General features: G+C 37.7%; 1 protein-coding gene across 2 annotated transcripts in view; it reads left to right on the forward strand.

The window, feature by feature from the left end:
* The window catches only part of LOC108709348 (small G protein signaling modulator 2), a 169,976-nt gene that overhangs the window by 76,040 nt on the left and 70,110 nt on the right, over positions 1-23,826 (forward strand). The window lies entirely within an intron of this gene.

The raw sequence follows: 23,826 nt of genomic DNA on the forward strand, positions 1-23,826 counted from the left end.
GACTCGAAAAGTGCAAAATTACAGCTTCCACGGTCTATAATATATCTGATAAAGAGGTCTGCATACAGTGGAATGGAAAGCTATAGTTGGCGCAGCAATAACAAATTTTTATTTCATAGTAGTTTATAACATTTTTTCTGTGATAAGTTTGTTTGATATTGGTTGGAGGAATTTGATTGAGAATTGTACTGAGAATCTAGAGATTTATTTCCGTTTCGAGATACAGGTATGGGACCTGTTATCCAGAATTCCAGGTACCTGGGGTTTTCTGGATAACAGATCTTTCCACCATTTAGATCTTCATACCTTAAAGGTGGCCAGACACGGGCAGATTGAAGCTGCCTATATCGGTTCTTTAGACCAATTCAGCAGTTTATCTGCCAGTGTATTGGGGCTTCCGACAGGTCTCCCCGATCAATATGTGGCCAAGATATCGATCAGAGAGTTTTCATTTTTATGGCGATCGTGGTCCGCATCGGCTAGGTGATGCGGTCCTCATCCCGTTGCCGCCCATTCTCTTTGTTTTAATCGGATTGTTCGGCCCTAAGATCTTATTGTGTGTGCCCACCTTAAGAAAAATAAACCCAATGGTTTTTGCTTCCAATAAGGACTATTTATATCTTAGTCAAGTACAATGTACTGGTTTATTATTACATAGAAAAAGGACATTTTTCAAAATCTGGATTATTTGGATAAAATGGTGTCTATAGGAGATGGAATTTCCGTAATTCAGAGCTTTCTGTATAATGGGTTTCCAGATAACGGATCCTATGCCTGTTTAAAGGAGACTGCTCCAATTTTATTTTTTAATTGAAGAATGTATGATACAAAATTCTGAAGTGAAAATATGTTTTGAAATTTAACAATGTGCTTAAAAATACAAATACCTCAAAATCCCTCTTAAAATTTTGAGTTTTTCTGACAATTTCTACTGAAAAAAATCTGAATTGATTAAAAGCGCTGCAATAAGATCAGTGCAGTTCCCACTGACTTCTATAGGACTTTTACTTGGTATTACAGGTTTGTGTGGTTTTAAAACTTAATAAATCTTGATTTTTTAGAGCTTTTAAGAAATAGAGAAAAAACACACATTTTCAAGATTTGTGGAAAATAAATCGCAATTCGATTGTTCGTAAATGGGCCCTGTAAAGTTGTTGGCCTGATAAGGGATAGTCCAGTTCTGCATAATAGACTACATAGAGGATATACATTCTTTTAGATATGTATGTGGTCTAAATGTATGTGCTTCCTGTTTTTGGAGTGGTGGCAGTGTAGTCCTGTTTTTTGCACATATTAAAGAGTGTCTACAGGATCACAGTTGTATCAGAAGATGGGCACGTAATGTGTACTGATAAGTTATGACATGGGAGAATAAGTTAGAAACAAGATGTGTTTGTGGGACCTCTCAATGTGCTTTAGGAACCAGTTTTCTAAAAGTGTAGGCATTTTTTTAATTTTCTCCAAGTTAAAAAACCAAGAGCAACAGCTGGGGAACTTAATGCCTGCCTAAAAAGTTCCATGAAACCATTGTGATTATATTACCCTGAAGGTTACTGTATATATTGCCAAGGATTACCCTACCACTCAGTTGATCTTAAGAGACTGCTTGGGTAAAGGTGGCCATAGACGCACAGATAATATAGAACAAAATGAATTTTCGTACGATATTCGGTGCGTGTATAGTGGGAAAAGAGCGAACCGATATCGGCAGAAGACTTGAATATCGGTCGGCTCGTCGATCGGGCTGGGCTGGATGGAAAATTTTGATCGGGTGCCCAAACATCGGCCATTGTTTGTGCTGAATTGTCAGATACAGGTAGAATTTTATTGCTTCTACCTGTATATCTACCTGTATATCTGATGATTCAGCTCTACACGTGTGTATTGAAACAAACGATCTTTCTTGGAAAGATCTTTTCCAAGAAAGATCGTAATTGTTACGTCTATGGCCACCTTAAGTCATAAAACCTTTTCCAGATTATTCAGCACATCCGGTTGCTTTATAGTTACGCCTACTAGATACTGTATATGTGTGGTTCACTGCTGAGAGGACTAGGTATGTATGCTACCAAGGCCATGCTGTGTTTTATTGAAGTAGTTATTTCCAGTACAGAATAATTCCATGTCAATGAGCACAGCAGAGAAGAATGTGTTGTATGATAAAACATAGAAAGAGTAATTTTTAGGATAAGGTGCTTTTGTAGTTTGATAAAAGCTTTATGATCCCAGGCGTTTGCAGTCTTTTTTACTCCTAATTTGGGGTTGTGTATTGTAGTCTACACTATACATATTGTCCCATGTAGTAAAGCATAATCAGTGACTTCAGTGACTTAATATGTAGCTAGACCCTATGTTTCCCCTTCTTGATACTGTATCTGTCTGGCTTCTGCAGAAATATTACAAAGCATTGTTTTGCTTCTAGAGAAGATGGTGTTTGTTGAATGGATTCTGCAGTGGGAAAGCATGTTTTATACAAAATGCATCAGTTAAAAGCACTCCTCCAGCAGATTTCTGCTTTCAAATTTATTTGCAAAACAGATCAAATCAAACAGATTTTTTTATAATTATTTTTGAAATCTGGCTACATCTGTTTTTAGTTTTGCAGAGGCCCTCAGAATTGTGAATTGTGCTCTGATCAATTTAAGTAACTCTTCCCTACCCCCTAAATCCCTCCCCCCCCCAGCAGCCTATCAACAAAACTACGGATTGTAACCGGATTATAGCTCTCTGACACCTGCTTTACTAAAAAAGCTCCCATGCCCCACCTACTGATAGATATGAGAACAGCACTGAATAGTAAAAATCCAAATCCAGCTAACCCAAATCACAATTCCTTCAGATACGTTGAGTCGGAGAATCAGTAGCTTATCTGAAAGTAATACGTACAAAGTAGATGGAGACAGAACTGGAAGTGCAGTACCTATCCTGCAAATATCTAACACTACAATGGAAATGTAATAAAATGTGCATAGAGCAAAACTTTGCGAATAAAAATGTGTCTGTTGCAATGTAATATTATTCACTAGGCTTTTATTGCATTGTGAATCTTAATTGCGCATTACAAACCTTTAACCCCTGCTCTGGAGTTTCATTAAATATTTTGTCTCAAAAAATGGTTTGCGATTTTGAATTTGTCACAAAAGCAATTTGGTCTCAAACTTTCGAGGAAGTTGTTGAGGTCTTCAATCAGTCAAAAATGGCAAATGTTTGTGAAGGTGTTTGTGAACATTTTTTGTGCTAACAAAACATATTATATATTCCCCCATACGTTTTCCAGCAGAGTTGCCAATTATCAAGTGTGAGAGCAACTCTGCTCAAAACATGAAGGGGCAGATTTACTAAGCTCGAGTGAATTTTCAAAGTTCAAAAAGTTCGAATTTCGAAGTAATTTTTTGAATACTTTGACCATCGAATAGGATACTACGACTATGAATTTACTTCAACTTCGGTTCGAAGTAAAAATCGTTCAAATATTTGACCATTCGATAATCGAAGTACTGTCTCTTTAAAAAAAACTTCGACTTCATACTTCGCCAAGTTAAAGCTACCGAAGTGCAATGTTAGCCTATGGGGACCTTCCTAAGGTTTTTTTGATCGAATAGAAAACCTTCGATCGATCGCTTAAAATCGTTCGATTCGAACTATTTAATCGTTCGATCCATCGAATACGCTAAAAATCCTTCGACTTCGATATTCGAAGTCGAAGGATTTCAATTCGAGGGTGGAATTTCAAGGTTTTTTAACTTCGAAATTCGACCCTAGTAAATCTGCCCTGTAGTGTCTAATAAAAGAATATGTTGCAGCATACTTCCATCTACTTTCTATGTATTAATTACATTGTGGTACCTGGGACAGGGTATAGGAGCAGACATTTAAGACAAAAAGTATATTCCATCCTGTTGGAACAAGTGATTTAGCTTATCTGAAAGTACTTCCATTGTGAAGTACTGGCTCTTTCTAAATGCTCAGAATCAGGCTCAATGACCTGAGATGGCTTCTTACACACCTATATTATAGCAACAAAAAATACATTTATTGGTTCAAGTGTAACATTTTAAATGGTATAATGAATTTATTGCAATGTACACAGTGCAATTTAGTAATAAAAACGATACCATAAAAATCATGACATAATCCCTTTTGAGAAGTTAAAAGAATGCAAAGATGGTACTGACTGTCCTCCTGGGGCAATGTTTTATGGCATGGCTAATCTGTAGAACAAGTTATAATTGCAGGTGGAATGTCTTGATGTAAATGTTAAAAAAGCACAGCTTGCAATGTTCTTTGAGTGGCAATTAATACTTTTAACTGCACAGAAGGTTCTACTTATGGGATTTCGTAGAGGACACTGTTATTCAATGAATTCCAGTGGAAGTAAACTGTTTTATCTAATAGATATTAAAATGCTATATTTTGGAACAGACGATATTTAAAAAATGGAAATATTGATTAGACTGATGTATGGATTTAGAAAGCAAAGAACAGACTAACAGGGGGAAAAAAATTAACTTTACTTGTTTTTCTTGCCAGAGAACACAAATACACTTTCTCATTGGTGTCCATTAACAGAACAGTATAAACTGATTTATATAGCTTGCTACAATCTTGAATTGAATTTAATCTTTTCCAGGTTTTGGTTTTTCAGCTGTGTGAATGATCTACTAATGGGGTCCTGAGGCCATGAAAGCTAGTTTCTAGGGTATTGGTGGCCATACACGGGCAGATAAAGCTGCCGATATCGGTCGTTTGGACCGCTTATCTGCCCTTGTATGGGGACTTCCGACGGGTCTTCTGATCGATATCTGGCCACGATATCGATCGGGAAGGTTTGATTTTTAACCGATCGACCCGTCGGAGCCCCTTGGCGTATCGTAATTCGATCGTTCAGCCATACGCCCGAACATTCGAATTACCCCCGATATAGCCATGCCGTTAGTGGCATATCGGGGAAAGATCCGCTCTTTGGCGATGTCGCCCAACAAGCGGATCTTTGAGTCTATGGCCAGTTTAAGACTTGGACTTATTTGTTTACCAGTCTAAAGACCCCCTTAAGTTAAAATTAAGGCAAACACTTGTTGGAACTATATGAATATGGTGAATGCAACTATGTTGTCATTAAGCTGCCTACCTTATTATGATGTAAATGAGCCCTAAACCAAAAGCTATACCACTCACGGGAGATTAAACTCAAGTCTTAAAATGTGTATTTTTAAGTCCATCAATATCTGTTTTGCATGACTTTATATCCCTAAGATGTAGGATTTAATAGCCTTTAAGTGGTTCATGTGGTTTGTGATCTATAAGTATCATATAATAAAAAGCTGTTGGGATTTACACTTGTGCACTTTAATTAATGTCATTTGTGGTTATGTATGTATAAGAACACAAATAACATACCATTTCTTTCTACAAAATGAGCATATCAAGGGAGTATGTTTAATAATCTAGATGAACAACACATTCATTAAGTAGACAAAGTGTAGTATAACCGCCATGTTCTAAAATGGTTTTGTTACTCTATGACCGCACCACAGTAATAACAAGTGCCTTGGAAGGGTAAGGCAAACAAGGAGCATACTGTATGGCTGTACTGTTTCAATCTGCATTAGGGAGCTTCACAATATACAGAATTACTGCACTATTGGTTTTCATACAGCCTGTTTTTCTGATGTGTATTTCAGAAAGATTGCCATTTCCTGACAACTGAAATTATACTATTTGATTCAAAAGGAAATGCACAAATTAAAACGGCATGCTTTCTTTTTGATAAGCACAGTCGTCTAGTTTCCAAGCCAGGCAATGACCCTAATAGTATGTTCTACAGCAGCTGCATGAATGGAAGCAGGATGCAAGCATGCATGTGGTCATTGGACAGCCAGGGCGCAAGTTTGATTTGTGTGTGTAGTAAAATCGACTTGGCAGTCAACCGTAGGATTTTATTAGCTCTGTGAATCTAGTAAATCTCAGTGAAGTAACTGCATGAACGGGTTGAGTTTGCCTAGTTATTAAACCTCAAATTCTTCTGGTCGAGTTTTAAAGGGGGAAAAACTCAAATCTTTAGAGGAAATTAAAAAAAACTTGAATTTTTCGGGATTTATTATGCTCTGAAGATGCTAAAAAATTAGAATCTGAAAATCTAAAACCTTTTGAAATCACATAGACGTCAATGGCAGATGGTTCCTTTAACAATTGGAGCATGTTTTTACTTTCAGGTTTGTCAATAGTGTCAGGCTGTTTGCGCTGGTTTTCGCTTGATAATCAAATAAATCTGAGTTTTTCAGATCACAACTCGAAAAAGCAGAACATTTCAAGCGTCAAATACAAAAAACGTTGCCCATTTTACGTTACCCATTTGCTCCCTTTATTTCTTTTCAGCAGATATTGTATTAAAAAAGAAACAATGTTCAGAACATAATGGGGTGTGAGGCTACTTAATTTTCCAGAAATCAGTTTTTGTCCATGTTGCCAGCTGCAATCAGTATGGCTTCATAACAGTTTTTTGCATTCCAGATAAAAATTACTTTTTTTTAAGAACCTCCTTTTTGTATTCTTGCTTAACTTTATTTTCATGCCATCAAACGGGACCAATCCCCGAAAAAAAAGATTCAAAATCCTATTTTATTACATTAGTCAAGCAAAATGAACTTTAATTACACTTTATAAATTATTTGAATCCGGTTTCCTCCAGTCTGGTTATTCATAATTATAACAAGCAGGCAGGAGCCATTTTGTGGACAATGTTATCAGGGCAAGCCTTGCATCATCTCAGAATCTTGTTTGTGCACCAGAATGGGGGACCTGATGTCCATCCCCATGCCCTGGCTACACAATTAAACTGTGAAGAGAACAGTGGAATATGAGGAGAGCAGTGACATCTAAAGAGAACAGTGGAATATGAGGAGAGCAGTGACATCTAGGAAGTGCTGAATGGAAAGTGAAAGCAATTGTCTGCCCCGCCTCGATGCCTAGGCATAGAGGAGGGGCAGACAATATTTGATTGACAGCTGAGATTTTTAAATGAGCTTACAACAGCTATGAAAGCTTTAATAATAAATAGAAATTGGATTTCATGTTTAATTTTAAAAGGACTTTTATTATACGGATTTTTGTGTCTGGGTGACAGGTCCACTTTAATCAGTTTTAGACTAATTGTTTTTCTATTACCATTACCATGTGTTACTCTGCAGATATGCCATTTTTATTTCCATTAGTATAGCTTTCCTCATTTATTTCCATTAGTTGCAATCATTCCTCATTAGATCTCTTTCTTTGGTCTTTTTGTACTTCTTTGGTGTGTGACAATCAACATTTATGTTCATGTACAGTATGTAAATCCAGTCCGCTCATACAGAAAACTGTATGTTAATTGCTTATTTACTGTAAGTTAAGTGTTCACAAATGTTCTTCACTATATCCACTTTTAATCAAATGAAAAAATGGCCATTTGATTGCTTCATATCCCAGTGAAGTCTCAAGCATTTCATCTGAAAATATGATCCTTTCATATCCTTACATCTCATTATCTTCAGAGCAAGGGGTTTATGTGCAGAATATAGGAAGGAAAGTAGGTTTCTGTCCAAAAAAAATAAGCCTATATTGTTACATATAAGTTCTGTAGGTGTCACGTCATACACTCCTCATATTCCTGTCATCTAGTCAAGCCAAGTAGTACATTTTTTTACATAGGCTAGACCAGTGATCCTCAACCAGGAGCTCGTGAGCAACATGTTGCTCTCCAACCCCTTGGATGTTGCTCCCAGTTGCCTCAAAGCAGGTGCTTATTTTTAAATTCTTGGCTTGGAGGCAAGTTTTGGTTGTATAAAAACCAGGTGCACTCAATGTAGGTTGACAATCCACATAGGGGCTACCAAATGGCCAATCACAGCACTTATTTGGTACCACAAGAACATTTTTCATGCTAGTGTTGCTCCCCAACTCCTTTTTCCTATACAGACTTGCTTTTATTCAACTTTTAGCCTGTCCTTGAAACCACTGGAATCATGAGAAGAGTTTACATTCTGGGTTGGACAGCTGAGAAACCCAAAGCGGTTGTTCACCTTTAAATTAAAATTTTAGTATGGTGTAGAGGGTGATATTCTGAGACAATTTCCAATTCGTTTTCATTTTTTATTATTTGTGGGGTTTGAGTTATTTAGCTTTTTATTCAGCAGCTCTCCAATTTGCAATTTCAGCTATCTGGTTGCTAGGGTCCAAATTATCCTAGCAACCATGCATTGATTTAATTCAATCTTTTGTGTCAGTGTAAAATCTTCCTAATTGCTAGTTGATCTAGGGGGAAAGGACATCTGACGATTTATTATAGGCTAGTTAATTGCAGTTCTATGTTCTTTGAAGTATTGCTGTACTTGAGATAAGCACAATTTCAGATGGTTATCTGCCAGTTTTGTGTAGCATGTTTCTTTTGTGAGTAAATAGTGAATCAGATGCTGCAGTCATATTCACTTTATTAGTCTGACAGTCTGAAACATATTATTAAATAAGCCTTTTTATATAATTCTCTGATCAACCAGAGTGTTCTGTTATTTGTTATGCCAGTGATATAATCCCAGGGAACATAAATAGTCAATGTGCACAGTAAACCTTCTGCATCTCAGCAAACAGCACTTATGGGAAGCGGAGAAACAAGTGCAATAATGGCTCGCATGTAATATCGTCAATTAGCCCAGCTTGCCTTCAGAGGAATTTTGGGGAGGTCGACTGGATGTGCATAACTTCACAGTGATTACACTCATAACTCATTGTTAGACCTAGGAGTCAACAAGACAGAATCACAAGAATATTCTTAGATATAATAGGAAGGGCTTATAATGTGGTTATGTGGTTCCTTATTGTAGCATATAATATTAACATGTTGTTGGCCAAAACTTGTGTACATTCATGTACTAGGTGCTATTTATATTGAATATATTGTATTTATACTGTATATACTGTATAAAGCAAGGACCTCCTTTCTCGGTTTTCACCTTTAAATTAACTTTTAATATGATACAGAGAGAGAAATTTTGAGGCAATTGGTCATTATTTACAGATTTTGCATGGTTTGCAGTTTCAGCAATAAGTAGGGTCCAAATTTTCCTAGCAACCATGCAGTCATATGAATAAAAAGATGAGTAATAAAGAGTAGCAATAACAATACATTTGTAGCCTTACGGAGCATTTGTTTTTTTTAGATGGGGTCTGTGACCTCTGTTTGAAAGAAGAAGGCAAATAATTCAAAAACTATTAAAAGAAAAAATAAAGACCAATTGAAGTGTTGCTTAGAAATTGCTATTTTTAGGAATGCACAGAATCCGCTATTTTCGATTCGCCCGAACCCCGAACCTTAGTGAAAGATTTGTCAGAATACCGAATTGAATCCAAATTTGCATATGCAAATTAGGGGCGGGAAGGGGAAAACATACTTCCTTGTTTTTGACAAGTCACGCGTTTTCCCTCCCGCCCCTAATGTGCGTATGCAAATTCGAATTCGCTTCGGCCGTGCAGATGGATTTGGCCGAATCCTGCTGAAAAAGGCCGAATTCTGGCAGAATCCTGGATTCGGTGCATCCCTAGCTATTTTATAACATACTGGTTAATTAGTATTATTATTAATATAGTTGTATTTTTATATATTCTAATTATACATAAGTGCCATAAATATGCTGTAAATTATATCCATATATTACATAAGAGCCATGAATATCCTGTAAATTATATCCTTATACAACAGTGACTAGTGATGTCATCACATAGGGGGTACTTTATTCACTATATTAACAGTGGTTGTGAAGTGATGTCATTCCTGTCACATGACACCTGTGTATTTTAATAAGTAATTACCCCCTGGTTAAAAATACGAGGATATATTATTATTTATTAATATAGGATTTCAATGTACATTTAGCACAACCAGAATACAAATATACATACATACATGTGTAACTACATTTTAAGGCCTCCCTGGAAACCATTAAAGGGGAACTCCGACTTCCAAACCAAAATTTGATAAAGAGGCCCACATTACACAGAAACCCATAATATAACCGTCACAGTTACCTGTTTCTTCAAAAAGTATGAATGAATGCAATTTTCTATGCTGAAATCCAGCTGTTTAATAGTCCTTCTCTTTCTGCATCATTTGAAATCCTGGCAGGGAAGAAGGGACTAAACACTGATGTTAGAAATTGTAACAACTTCTCCACAGCTTACAGACAGCATGCAGCAACTACATAACCCACAATGCATTGCTCTGTGAGATTCTGTTCCCTATTGAAATCACCTGTGCAGGGAATTGTGGGGTTTGGAGGATGCAGGCTAAGGACAGCTGGCTGTTGATACAAAGTAATAGTTGTCAGCCAGCTCAGCAAAGTAGTCAGCAAGCTCAGCAGGGGGATAGGCTTAGGGAATTGTTCTAAACCATTAAAAATAATGAAAAGTCTGCATATTTTTTAATTGATGTATATTGCAAAGTTGCTTGAAATTATGTTTACTTTTCAAAAAGCTTAAATTATGGTTGTGTGGAGTTCCCCTTTAAGTAGGCCAGAAGCACTCATGTTGGCAGCCTTTTAACTATGAAATCACTGATATGGGATATAAACATCTGGTGCACACACAGCACACCATTCCTTTTAGTTGGAAAAGGGAATGTCTCTGTGTATCAAATCATAGCTGCTCCATCTGTATGCCTGGCCATTCAACCATATATTTGTGTTGTTTCTTGTTATTGAGTTGCCAAATAAAAAGAGCCATGGGGTTAGTCTGTACTGGTTGGAAATGCAGGACACTCTGCCATGAATTCATTTCATTTGAAAGCCACAGTAGAGGAAAGATAAACACAAAGCTGGAAATTCAATATGATCATGAAATCTTTCTGCTTACTTTGATGTTTCATTAATGAGAATTAGTTGCCAGAGCTACAAGGGAGCCTGTGATCTCTCCGTGCAATTGTAATAAATCACCACAAGCTTCACATACATTTATACATAATATTGTTATTATCCTTTATTTATATAGTGGCATCATATTATACTGTGATTTATTTGAGACTGTCATTCAGTTCCTGCTTACAGTCTACGTTCCCTACCATACACATATAATGTTTTATGATTCATTTATTTAATAAGGGCATAGTTAACCTGCTTCTTTGTTTTTTATTTTTGGAGTGTCTAAGAATACTGGAGTACTCAGAGAAAACACATACAGACTTCCCTGCATAAAATGCCCTGTTCGGACTGTGGTCTCCAGCTACCGAGTGCTATGTAATGAGGCAGTGTGCCACTCATAATGCATTTCATTCTATGCTATTCTATTTGTTTCTTTTGAAGCCGTAAGAAAGAAAGTGCTTTATGGCAATAAATACAAAGTAACATGACTATGAGGCAAATACTGTGTGCACATCCAACCAAGCCACACTGCCACTGTCTTGTAGGTAGGGTTGCCACCCGACCGGTATTTTACTGGCATAGCCGGGGCCGGTATTACAAATTTACTGGCAATGTAGCTGCCGGTAAATTTGTAATACCCCTAAAAAAGGTCCTTGTCCCGCCCCCAATCAAAACATACCTTTTTCACTGCCTTCTGCCCATCGCGTGCCGTTGCTCCACCCCCTTTGATGTCACGGCCCACCCCTGTTGTTACCGCCCCCACCACTGGCCGGTGAAAATTTAGTAAAAAGGTGGCAACCCTACTTGTAGGGTGTGTCCCTATTTGTTGTAGCTAACTCTGGTTAGGAGCTTTAGGGTCAGGGCACACAGGCAGATTTGGGGAGATTAGTCGCCCGGCAACAAATCTCCTCTTCTTTGGGACGACTAATCTCCCGAACTGCCTCTCCTGCCTTCCCCCCAGCTAAAATGTAAATCGCCAGCGGGATGGCACTCGGACCGATTTGTTTTCCGAAGTTGCCCGAAGTTTCCTCGTGAGGCAAAACGTATAGCTCCTAGTGCCATCCCGCCATCGATTTACATTTTAGCCGGCGGGAAGGCAGGAGAGGCAGTTTGCGGAGATTAGTCACCCCGAAGAAGAGGAGATTTGTCGTCGGCCGACTAATCTCCCTGAATCTGCCTCTCCTCCTGCTAGAATCTACATTGCCGGCGGGATGGCACTCGGATCGATTCATTTTCTGTAGTCACCGGAAAACGAAGCACTCCGAGTGCCATCCTGCCGGCGATTTAGATTTTAGCCGTCCGGTCCCTCTGTTTTGTGTGCACTGTAGAAAGCAGATTGTTCAACTGAATGTCAAAAATGGAGGAATATTTATCATTTAAGTGGAGCTGCTTGAAATAAGATCAAGAAATAAGCTCTCAAGACAACAAAATAAATTGTCTAAACTGGAATCATTTTCTACTTTATTGCCCCTTTGTTTTTAATTGTTTATGTTGATGTACTCCTTGCAGCTATTTTTTTAGTTTAAAGAAACCTTATTCAATTTTAAGTTTTGTTCAGGTGCCACAAAAACTGTTTATGGGGTAATGATGTCTTAAACAAAGCTACACAAACTGATCTTAGACACTACTCTCTTTTGTCAAGGAGCAGCATACCATTTCCTTAATGTGAAAGCAATGAAATGGGCATCTATTGAACATACTTTTTTGTTAAAATCTGTTTTGTTAATCTACAGTTTTTGTAATTTATGAGCCAAACAGGGAAATTGAACTACTCCATGTTTGGGAGATAGATAATTAGATTACCAGAGTTCATATATTCCCCCTGCATCATAGATATCTGCTTATCTGTGCATTGGTAATCTATCTGCCTAGCAAGGACCAAATTTGAAATAGTTTCAAATTTCCCTGTATTCCCTGTTTAGCTCAAGAAATAACAAAACGGATAGATGTGTTAGTGATTAAAACAATGGGCAAACAGTATGTTCAGTGATTCCCCTATTCATTGAGAGAATGAGGGAATCGTGTGGAAATGGGGTAAACTGACCCTTTAACAATTATCCTGACACTTTTTTTAGAATTTGATTTTTGCTGAATTATTGATATGAAGAATAAAAGCTCTTTACCAACAGGCAGATGTTTAACAACATTTTGCCTTGTGTTTTCAGATGCAAATAAATGCATGTTTCCTAGACTTTGAAGTTGCTTTCTTCTTAAAGACAAGAACATTAACAGCACTGAACCAACAGGTGTTTTTTGACAAAATTGTGCTTGTGCTCATTAAATTTCAGTTGCCAACTACACTACCTATTAGGAACTGTATATAAAATCAAGGCATGTTGTTCTCAGCCCCCCAGCATGGATTCTGTTTAATTTTGTATTTCCTGTAAGACTTTTACCAGCTTTCTGGAGTTAAAGGCTTATAGTAGTATGCTGTGAAAATTCTTTTTCATTCTTACTATTATTATTGAAAGAGCCTTTTATACCTGGAAGCCAAACTGTGACAATTATGTTGTTAATTACAAGCACTTTCTTCAGAGGGCAGGTGGGGTTCTTGCACTGGAATGTATCTGAGCCAAGCTGCAAAGTATTAAGGTAGAACAACATATCACTGTTGAGCTGAAATAAACAGGACAATTTAGATTTGCTTTTTTGCTTTAAATGGTCGCTAATTTCACAAACAAAGTTTAAGGCAGTCTAAAGCGATTGCTTTTATTATAATACCTTTAATAAGGCTGCTTTTTTCACATTCAGAGCTTTCTGAATGGCTAAGGGTTATGACAGTTGTTGGATGAAGTTTGGAAAGAGAGAATTTTTAAAAATTATTTATTTAAAAAACAAAATGAGGCTCCTAACCCTTCAGCAGCAGCCATTATAGTGCTGCAAATGGCCATCTCTGAACATTTTTTAGACAAGACTGTACCATATTTCACTTTAACTTTCAGCAGCATTTACGCCCCACCCTATCTCAAACCAGCCCTGACTTTAAAATCTTAAAAGAGACGGTGCCTTATGATGAACACTGTTGTTGCTTTAAAACCAAAAATTTGATTTTGAAACTTTTTGAGGAAACTGTATGCACAATGAGGATTTACATCCCTTCCATTAGAATATTTTATTGTAAATCATACTGTGAGCCTTATCAAGATATTGGAACATAGCTTAAAAAGGACTTATTTAAAGGAACAGTAACAACAAAAAATGTAACGGATTTAAAGGAATGACAATATAATGTAGTGTTGCCCTGCACTGGTGTGTTTGCTTCAGAAACACAACTATATGGTATATAGACAAATTGCTGTGTAGCCATAGGGGCAGCCATTCAAGCACAGGATACACAGTAAGTAGATAACCGATAAGTTCTAAAAGAAATCCCATTATAAACTAAAGAGCTTATCTGTTATCTGCTGTGTATCCTGGGCCTTTTCTCCTTGTTCAGCTTTGAATGGCTGCCCCCATGACTACACATCAGCATGTTTATAAAAAGTATAGTAGAGTTTCTCAAGCATACACACCTGTTTTACTAGTGCAGCGCAACAGTACATTATATTTGTATTACTTTAAAAGACTTTTATTTTTTGGTGTTACTGTTCCTTTAAATTCATTGTCCTATATATTTAGCATTGCCTGAAAATAAAATAAGTTTAAGCCTCACGGAATTTATGGGAAAAGCAAATTATTCCTTTAAGGTCCCATGACCAAATAGGCATCCTGAACCACTATATGTACAGCATGAGGCATGTGAATATCACTTATCTTGAAAAGGCTTTCACTATTTTTAATATGCAGTGGGGGTGTTGCTTGCTTTACTTCACCTTAACTTCCCTGGTACTTCTTTTTGCCTGGCCTGGAGGATCACTGTCATATTTGCAGAGACAGGCGTTGGCTGTGGAGAGACATATGTGGATGGGGGGCGGGGGTGAGGGTTTGAGCCAGGAACAGGGTGGACTCTGTGGCTGGAATGGGGGACCCTTGAGATGACCATTTCCAGAGGGTCCAAGAAATTCCATCGTTATAGGGGTTACTCTCCAAGTTCTAAGCTTCTGGAGCCCGGTTCCAATACTTCTACTTGCAGGGCCGGATTTACATAGTGGGCACCCCTTGGCCCACTGCCTTTTTTCGCCCCTGTCCCCTCCCCTTTATCCGTGCAAATTTTCATAATCTGGACCGGAGCAATGGGGATTTAAAAAATTATTATATCTCCAGCGCATCCCCAGTGTTTTTGAACCAATGTGGGTGTGGTTGGGCAGCCAAGTTCAGTCAAAGGGGTGAAAGGCAATGGCACTGGCCTAGCCATACGCCAGCAATTAATCCAAATATAGAAAAAACGCCAATACCTTAGTATGCTGCAACAGGGGTGATCCCAATTTATTCCATAGTGCTGCCAGACACTGCAGTTACAATTAAACGTTTCGAGAACGCCTGTCCCTTCTTCAGTGGGCCCCCTAAAAATCCTGCCACCTTAGGCCCGGGCCTAGGTGGCCTTTCCACAAATCCGGGCCTGTGTACTTGTGAGATCAACAATAATTGAAAGACAGAAAATTGACTGTAAGAATATAGAATGATAAGAATGTATCAGAGCAATGTATCCAGAGCTGGTTCCATATGGATATAAAGATATATGCAGGCTTGTGAATATGTTCTATTTTGAAACGTTTTCTGTGCATTTTATGTACGACAGGTTTGTGACTTTTTTTTTACAACATGTATTTTTATTGAAAAGTTTCTGGTGAATGTGAATTTTTGTGGCTTATGTGTAGCTAAATTTTGCCACAACATTGCCTATTTACTAAATGGAGAAGAGGACAATTCGCTAGAGAAAACCCTCAGCAATTTCAACGATAAATACGTACATATGACCTATGACCTTTATGTACCTGTCATATTTAAAGTGATATAAGCGGAAGTATGTTGATGAAGAAATTAATATCATCATCATCATTTATTTATATAGCACTGTCAAGATACGCAGTGCTTTAATATAAGTAACGCTAGAGATAATTTGCTAAGAAACTTTCGAGCTGACAAATAAACGCTATTGAAAGTATGCCAGCGTCCATTTGTCGAGGTGAATTTTCTTATTTTGATAAAATTAACATTATGGTGAACCTTTCCGAAAAAAAAATTTGGACCTAAATAAATTTGCCCCTCTGTGTCTGGTTCTCCCAGTTGCTAAATGATTGCTTTTTCTAAAGTGAATCCAGAAAGCATTTATACAAGTTCAATAATAATGCCAAGTCTTTTAGGCAATATACAGTTTAAATTTACAAGACAATATACAGTCTTGCAGAGTATGTTAAACTATAAGCTAATAAATTAATATTTTATTTGTTGATTAGTAAGAGGAAATGATGCAATGCAAATGTGAGCTACAACAGATTGCAAATATTCAGGCACCATAATAAAACTTTGATTAAAAAATGTCCCAGTGGTGGCACTAAAGGTGATATATTACTGCGATATATAGAGAGTTCTCAGTGTAGCATCTAAAGTGGACTCTGCTCAGTCATATTTAATCATGGCTTATAATTTATAAATGTAGTCTGCGGAACATCTATAACTAAATATCTCCGGAATCCCTTCCCCTGTTTCACTTGCGAATGTTCGCTTGGGATACATTTAATTCACATACATATTAAAATCAGGAGAGATGACTGTAATGTGAATATTATTCACACAAGGCAGATGGGGATCATGTAATAGCGCCAACTAAGAAGATGCAAGCTATTCAATTCTAAACATAATCACAAAACTCATTTTACCTGCAGCTGCCTTACAAAAGGTTTTTAAAGAGGTAAAAGTGTTGTATGTTATGACAGGTATAGGACCAGTGGTAGCTACACCCAGCCCTGGATCTATTTTTGTGACATATAAAGTAGTGATGTATGGGCCAGCCCGAAACCCACGAGGACCCACAGGTTTAACCATGGATCGGGTGGGTTTGGCCCGACTTTGGCATACAGATTGTGGATCATGAGTGGGTTCGGGTTGAGCTCTTCCTTCTTCTCTTGCAGTCCACAACCTTCCTGTGCCTGCTTCTTCTTCTGGCAGCATCTATTCATAGGTGTGCTCTGCACAGTCCCATTTCTTGATGTCCAAAATGGACAGGTCGGGTGCGGCTCTATAAATAGAAGTGCTGAGTGGGTAAGGGTCCGGTATGGGTTGATAGACTATTTTATGGTTACAGTTTCTTTTGAATACTTTTCTTGTAACTTGCATGCCTTTTGATTCTCTTGTCATAATGTCTAATCCATCAATTTCCTTGACAGCATATACTGTAAATAAGAGTTAGTAAATCGGCTTAGCCTCTAGGTAACTATAATTGGGTTTCTCTTGGCAGATAGGATACCTTTACTGCTGGCATATTGCACATTTGCAGCAGTACATAGTTCTATCTGACAAGGTAACAGACAGTTGTTTCAGTAATCCTTTCATTAATAGAAAGTGTAGAATGGAATATGGGATATAATGTTTATCTTAAAGGTGAATGCTGGGAGTCCTGTAACGGAGCATGGCTATATACCCCTTATATACTTCGATATATGAAAACCATGGGAACGTGGCACGGATATTGTTTCCTGTATATAACTATCTTACAGCATGCCAGGTGAAGATTGTAAGTGCTACTGAGCAGGACTTTGTTAATTTCTGCATCAATCAGCTTTTGCATAGACCCTATTGTTGTACAGGTATGGGATCTATTGTCAAGAATCAGGACCTGATGTTTTCCAGATAAGAGGTCATTTTGTAATTTGGTTCTCTATACTCTGTTAAAAAAACCATTTAAACTTTAATTAACTTAAGTAGAATTGATATGCCCTTAAACATGAAATCAAATTTCCATTTTTTATTAAAGCATTCATAGCTGTTGTAAGCTCATTTAAACATCTCAGCTGTCAATCAAATATTATTCTATGCATTAGGCATAGAGTCGGGGCAAGCAATTACTTTTCACTTTCTATTCAGCACTTCTTATATGTCACTGCTCTCTCCACATTCCCCTGTTCTCTTAATCATTTAATTATGTAGCCAGGGCATGGGGATGGACATCGGGTCCCTCATTCTGGTGCACAAACAAGATTCTGAGATGATGCAAGGCTTGTCTTAATAACAATGTCAACAAAATGGCTCCTGCCTGCTTGATATAATTATGAGTTCCCAGACTGAAGGAAACAAGATTTAACTATTTTATATTGTGTAATTAAAGTTAATTTTGCTTGACTAATGTGATAAAATAGGATTTTGAATGTAGTTTTTGTAGTGACGGCTCCCCTTTAATAAGGATTAATTATCTTAATTTGGATTAAATTCAAGGTACTGTTTTTGGATGAAGACACACAGAGATACTAGTAGCAGCTACTTGTCACGGCTACAAAAATAGACAATACTGATCATTTACTGATAACTGTCTGTACGTGTGTTTTAGCAGAGGCAATTCTCAGCATTGTCTATGGAAGGGTATTTTTTTCTGGCCTTGGTAGCCATGACTAGCTATTAGTAGTTCTGTGTGTGTCTTCACCCTTTTAAAATTGAGTCTATGGGCAGCATCCCTTAATTTGGAGCTTTCTGGATAACAGGTTTCCTATACCTGTACAGCCCTGTGAAATATGTTGAATCCAGGCAGCCGTAGCTTAGAAGACATCAAGTCTCAAGAAAATCAAGTTCCCTATCGGTATAGGAAGGGGTTCTTTTCCCAGAGAACTGGCATCAAGCAATTGGCAGGTTAAAAATAAATAGGGCAGATGCCTTTTTAGCACGTAAGGGCATATGTAGTTATCATTATTAGACACAATCAATAGTAACTGATCCAGGCAGCTCTTCCATTGCCATATTGGCTTCAGGAATTAATTCTCTCCCATGAGAGTAAATCCGCAAATGGAGTTATTGTTTGCCTTCTTCTGTATTCATTTGGAGGGGGATTGTAAAAGGTTAATGATCAACATATATTTTATTTCTGCCTTAATAATTAAATATATATAGACGTTCATAAAAATTAATTGCATTTTTACTAAACTGACTCTTTAATCTGGCACAGCCACAGTTGAGCAGAGACATTTTTTGCTCTAATGATGGTTTGATAAATTGCCTTATGGGATTCCGTAGTTTTTGATACACTGCAGCTGTGACTTCTGAACCCCCTGCACCATTAGTAACAGGAAAACAGGGAACTTAAAACTTCCTATGTGAAAAACCTAGTTTGCTATTTTCATATGATTGCTATTTTTTTCATACGCCAGGTGCTAGAGGCAGGTAAAGCCAAAAGAAGCAGCTATAGCAATTAGCTGTAATCGGTCCTGGAAAGCTTGTATCTGCCTCCATTTTTATTGCTTTGTGCAATGATACAGGTTGTCTTGGGGCTTTTAAAATAAATCATAATTTATTTGATTTTTTATTTTAGTTGAAAGCTGTTTTTTTATGCAGGGTGGTGTAGGGTGAAACAGTGGTGCAATGGTTAGCACTACTGCCTTGCAGCTTGGGGTCTATTTTCTCCCGGGGCTGCTTAAATCCTCCAGTTTCCTCCCACACTCTAAACAGGTTAAAGCTGTTCATACATTAAAAAATCCACTCTTTTGGCAAGGTCCACCTTAAGTTGGGCAATATTGGACCCAACCTGGACCCTAGGACCCAACGATCGTATCACAATGATGAAGATACAGGCAGCCAGAGTGAGATCTGCATCAACGATCTGATATGATCAGTGCCTTTATGGAATTTTGGAACCTGTCCGATTGATATCTGGGTGATTTTTGGTCAGATATCAGTCAGGGAAGAGCCCGATACACCGGCCAATAAGCTGCTGATTTAACAGCTTTTATCAGCTGCTTATGGGCATCTTAATTTGTTCCTGAACTTACCATAGTGTGTATGAATACTTTAGGGACCATAGATGATTGTAAGCTCCATTGGGACAGGGACAGATGTGAATGATGTATCATCAATATAAATATCTATTTCATAGCCATATGGGTTCAATTTTCTTTAAATAATAAATGATATACACTAAAAATACTGTACATTACATGCCTAAAATCCAGTCTGAACAAATGGCCAGTGTCCTTGTTGGGTAGTTTTAAATCCTGCTCTTGTATAACAGGGAGAGATTTCAGAACACGAAGCCACCCACGATCCAGACCTTATATTACACAACACGTAGCAGTCATTTAATCTGGCACAGCAATATCTAAGTGCTACGGGAGAATGCGTGTGCGCTACTTTGGAAAGGTCTTAAGATAAAACAAATAGCCTTGATGGCTTTTCTGCAACAGATGTAAATAATTAAGTCTCAATCTGCTCTGTTGCTTCTTTATATTGTTTCATAAATATTTAAATAACCATTGACAATTGTTTTTAACTAGACAACTCTGCTTACATATATTCCATGCCCTTTATCCCGTTCTCCCTGCCATTCAGGCCAATAGCACATGGTTTCACAGTCAAATTTGTGTTCGTTTTTTAATCTTTTATTTTATATAATCAATGTGAATTTCTCTGGTTATGATTTAAATAGTTTTGAATGTATACTATATGGCCAAAAGTATATAGACACCTTCATGTCTAAAATCTAATTCCAAACCGCAGTTATAGGTATAGAATTTGTTAGTCATAAAGCTATGAAATATTGGAAGGCAGTCTCCCATAGCTTCCTTCTTATCCAAATAATTCAAATTTTTATCAATTATTTCCTTTTTCTCTGTAATAATAAAACATTAACCTGTACATGATACAAACTAAGATATTATTAATCCTTATAGGAAGCAAAACCAGCATATTGGGTTTATTTGATGATTAAATAATTTTATAGTGGTCTTACACCAACTGAATTAATGTATACATTAGCCTCTTAATCATTAGAAATGTAGTCAGTAGTACCAAGTTTCATCATCCTTGTATGCATTTGTTAATGTGCCTCTGTGCCCTTACCATAATATCACTGCAGATCTCTTAAGCATCACACAGACTGAATCCCAGTGATACTTTCAGTATTTTGCCGAACCCAAAAAATCACACAGCTGCCTCCCTATATGAATCTGGTTTAATAGCTTATCAAGTTACCCTGACAATCAGGTTGTTGCTTTTTGAGTCTAGTTAGACTCTGTTGAGCAGGAGAAATGGTGTTTCAGGTACTTAGTGTACCCACAGGCCCCCTTCCACCTCATGTTACCTATGAACCTCCCCCATGCTGATATATCTTTATTTATGTATTTGCACAGATATAAACAATATAGTGCTTTGTTACTGAACTGTAGAAATTTCCCACGTGCATAAGCATAGTTTAATAAAAAGGCACCAGTGGTTCTTAAAACAATCAATAACTGTTTACTGGCAGAAACACATTGAGAGCACTTGGCGATAAATGCAGATGACTGCAGCACAGTTGCTAAGCATATACTTACAGCACAGGCACCAATCATTAGACTATGTATAGTCAACCTGAAAGTTTTAAGGTGGCCATAGACAATTACGATTGTTGTTTTCAATATGAACTGTTAGAGCTGAATAGTCAGATATACAGGTAGAAACAATAGAATTCTACCTGTATCTGACGATTCAGCACTAACAGTGGCCAATGTTCAGGTGCCTTCAAAGGTGCCCAATCAAAATTTTCAGACCAGCCCAATTGACGATCCAAGTCTTCTGACGATACCGGTCAGCCTGTCTCCCGCCATAGACGCACCGAATATTATACTAATCAAAGTTACGTGAGATATTATTGGTGTGTCTATGACCACCTTTACTCCCAGCTTTGGGCCTCCTAAGTGAAAGATAAGTAGGACAGTTCTGTACACTTGGTCTCTACTCTGGGGTGGTACTCATAGGACCTTAATCCTTCTTATTCTCTGTAGTGGAGCTCAGGCTGCTGACTCTAGCTAACCTGAACCTGTCTCTCACTCCTGGCGTGATATCCAGGATAGTGTTAAGGTGGCCATACATAGGCAGATAAAGCTGCCAACAGACAACATTGTCAGCTTATTGGGCTGTGTATGGGGCACTCCAACGGGCTTCCCCAATTGGTATCTGGCTGACATCTTCCGAAAATAAATTGGGCGGGTTTAAAAATCCCATCTGAGGGAGGACAGCATTGACTCGTTAAGAGCAACTTTCTGAGTTAAGTTGCACTTGGGGGACTTGGAAATGATCTAGGCTGAGATACTGTTTCCATTTTTTCCTCCAGCCTATTAGAACATTGCTCGTGGCTCGCCTCAAGCATGCTGTCACTCAGGAAGCTGCTGTCCTGTAATAAAATTCACCAAGAATAAAAACTTGCCTGTCGCAATGTAATTTTCTTTGTTAGGCTCTTATTGCATTGTGAATCTTAATTGCATATTGTGAACCTTTACCACTTTCTCAGGAGTTTTTTAAAATATTTTATTGCAAAAAATGGTTTGGGATTGCGAACGTTCACAAAAGTAGTTTGGTTGCAAACTTTGCAAGGAAGTTGTTGAGATATTTAATCAGTAAAAAATTGTGCAAACATGGTCACTAACATTCGCAAAGGTGTTTGCAAAGGTATTTGTGCTAATGAAACATATTAAATTCAATTCAATATTATTAATAATTCAATATTATTATTTTTGAATATTTCATTTTAAGTTGTTCAGGTAGGAAGTTGTCAGATCCCTTTGTGTAACCGATTTAAAAAAATTACGAAGCTAAGTAGGACAGTTATACCCCTAAGTCCGTACACTTGGTCCCTACTCCTGGGTAGTACACCTATCTTAAGCCTTCTTATTCTCTTCGGTGGAGCTAAGGCTGCTTAGTAGCTAACCAGAACCTGTCTCTCAATCCTGGAGTGATATCCAGGATAGTGTTAAGGTGGTCATACACAGGCAGATAAAATCTGCCGACAGACAACATCAGAATCTTATTGGACTGTGTATGGGGCCCAATAATGTGCCCCTATCCCATTATGACTTCATTCCCAGCTTTATTAACATCTTAATCTCTTAATGATATAATGTAATAAATAAAGTAAAATGCACTGCAAGAACGATTTCACCGAACCTTTCAGAGGGCATTGCTATTTATCAGTCATGTTTTATGCAATATTATTATTTTTTAATAGTTTATTTTAAGTTCTTCAGGTTCATTTATAAAAAAAAATAATAAGTAGGAATTGCCAGATCCCCTTGTGCAACATATTTAAATATTGATGTAAATGTTCATGTGTTATTTGCAGTTGAAAGAAATTAGCTACAGAATCTCTTTAGATGGAACTATCCAGCACAGGATTTAGTATTCCTTGCACTATTAGAGCTGTGTAATTTCAACACATTACTCTTTATTTGTTGGCTGCATTATGAATAATGCAAATAAGATTTGTGTAATTGAATGCATCTTCTTTTTCTCCTGAGCACTCTGATGTGAATGTTGGTGTAGAATAGTGCTTGAGAGCCCTCCCATCACAGTTTCCTTATCACTTTTTTCGGGAATGATACTCAAGACGAATCTTAGCTTTCTTTCTGTAGCAAACATAATTCCAGACCAATCAGTGGGATTTTTGTTGTGTATCCTGCTATAAGCTACCCTTGATGCTCTTCAGGGCTGGTAATAGCTTAGAGCAAAAAGGATATTTCCACTGAGCATGGGCTATTGTTGGGCTGGAACTCTGGACATCATAGTAGTCCCACCAACAGCCACAGATGTTTGAGGAACTGCTTGGGGGCTACATGTTGGACAATTCTGTTTAGTGGAAGAAACCCCAGCCTTCCTGCAATGCCAGGGAGCTAGATGTGCGGGGTCAGGAAAAACTAAGCCCGAACCTGCAAAATGTTACCATTGTAGGATCCATGCCCAACCTGTACCCTCATCTTCTCGGTCTTTACGCTACCTCTGTGCTGTCTCTGGTTCCAAGACTGGGAAACTTTGCGAGCAGTGGAGGAGTATACTTCCCCATTCTGACCTGCACCCAATGCTAACTCGCAATGGTTGGCCAAATTTTAACCAA

This window comes from Xenopus laevis, chromosome 2S (genome assembly GCF_017654675.1).
Source record: "Xenopus laevis strain J_2021 chromosome 2S, Xenopus_laevis_v10.1, whole genome shotgun sequence".
NCBI classification, from domain to species: domain Eukaryota; kingdom Metazoa; phylum Chordata; class Amphibia; order Anura; family Pipidae; genus Xenopus; species Xenopus laevis.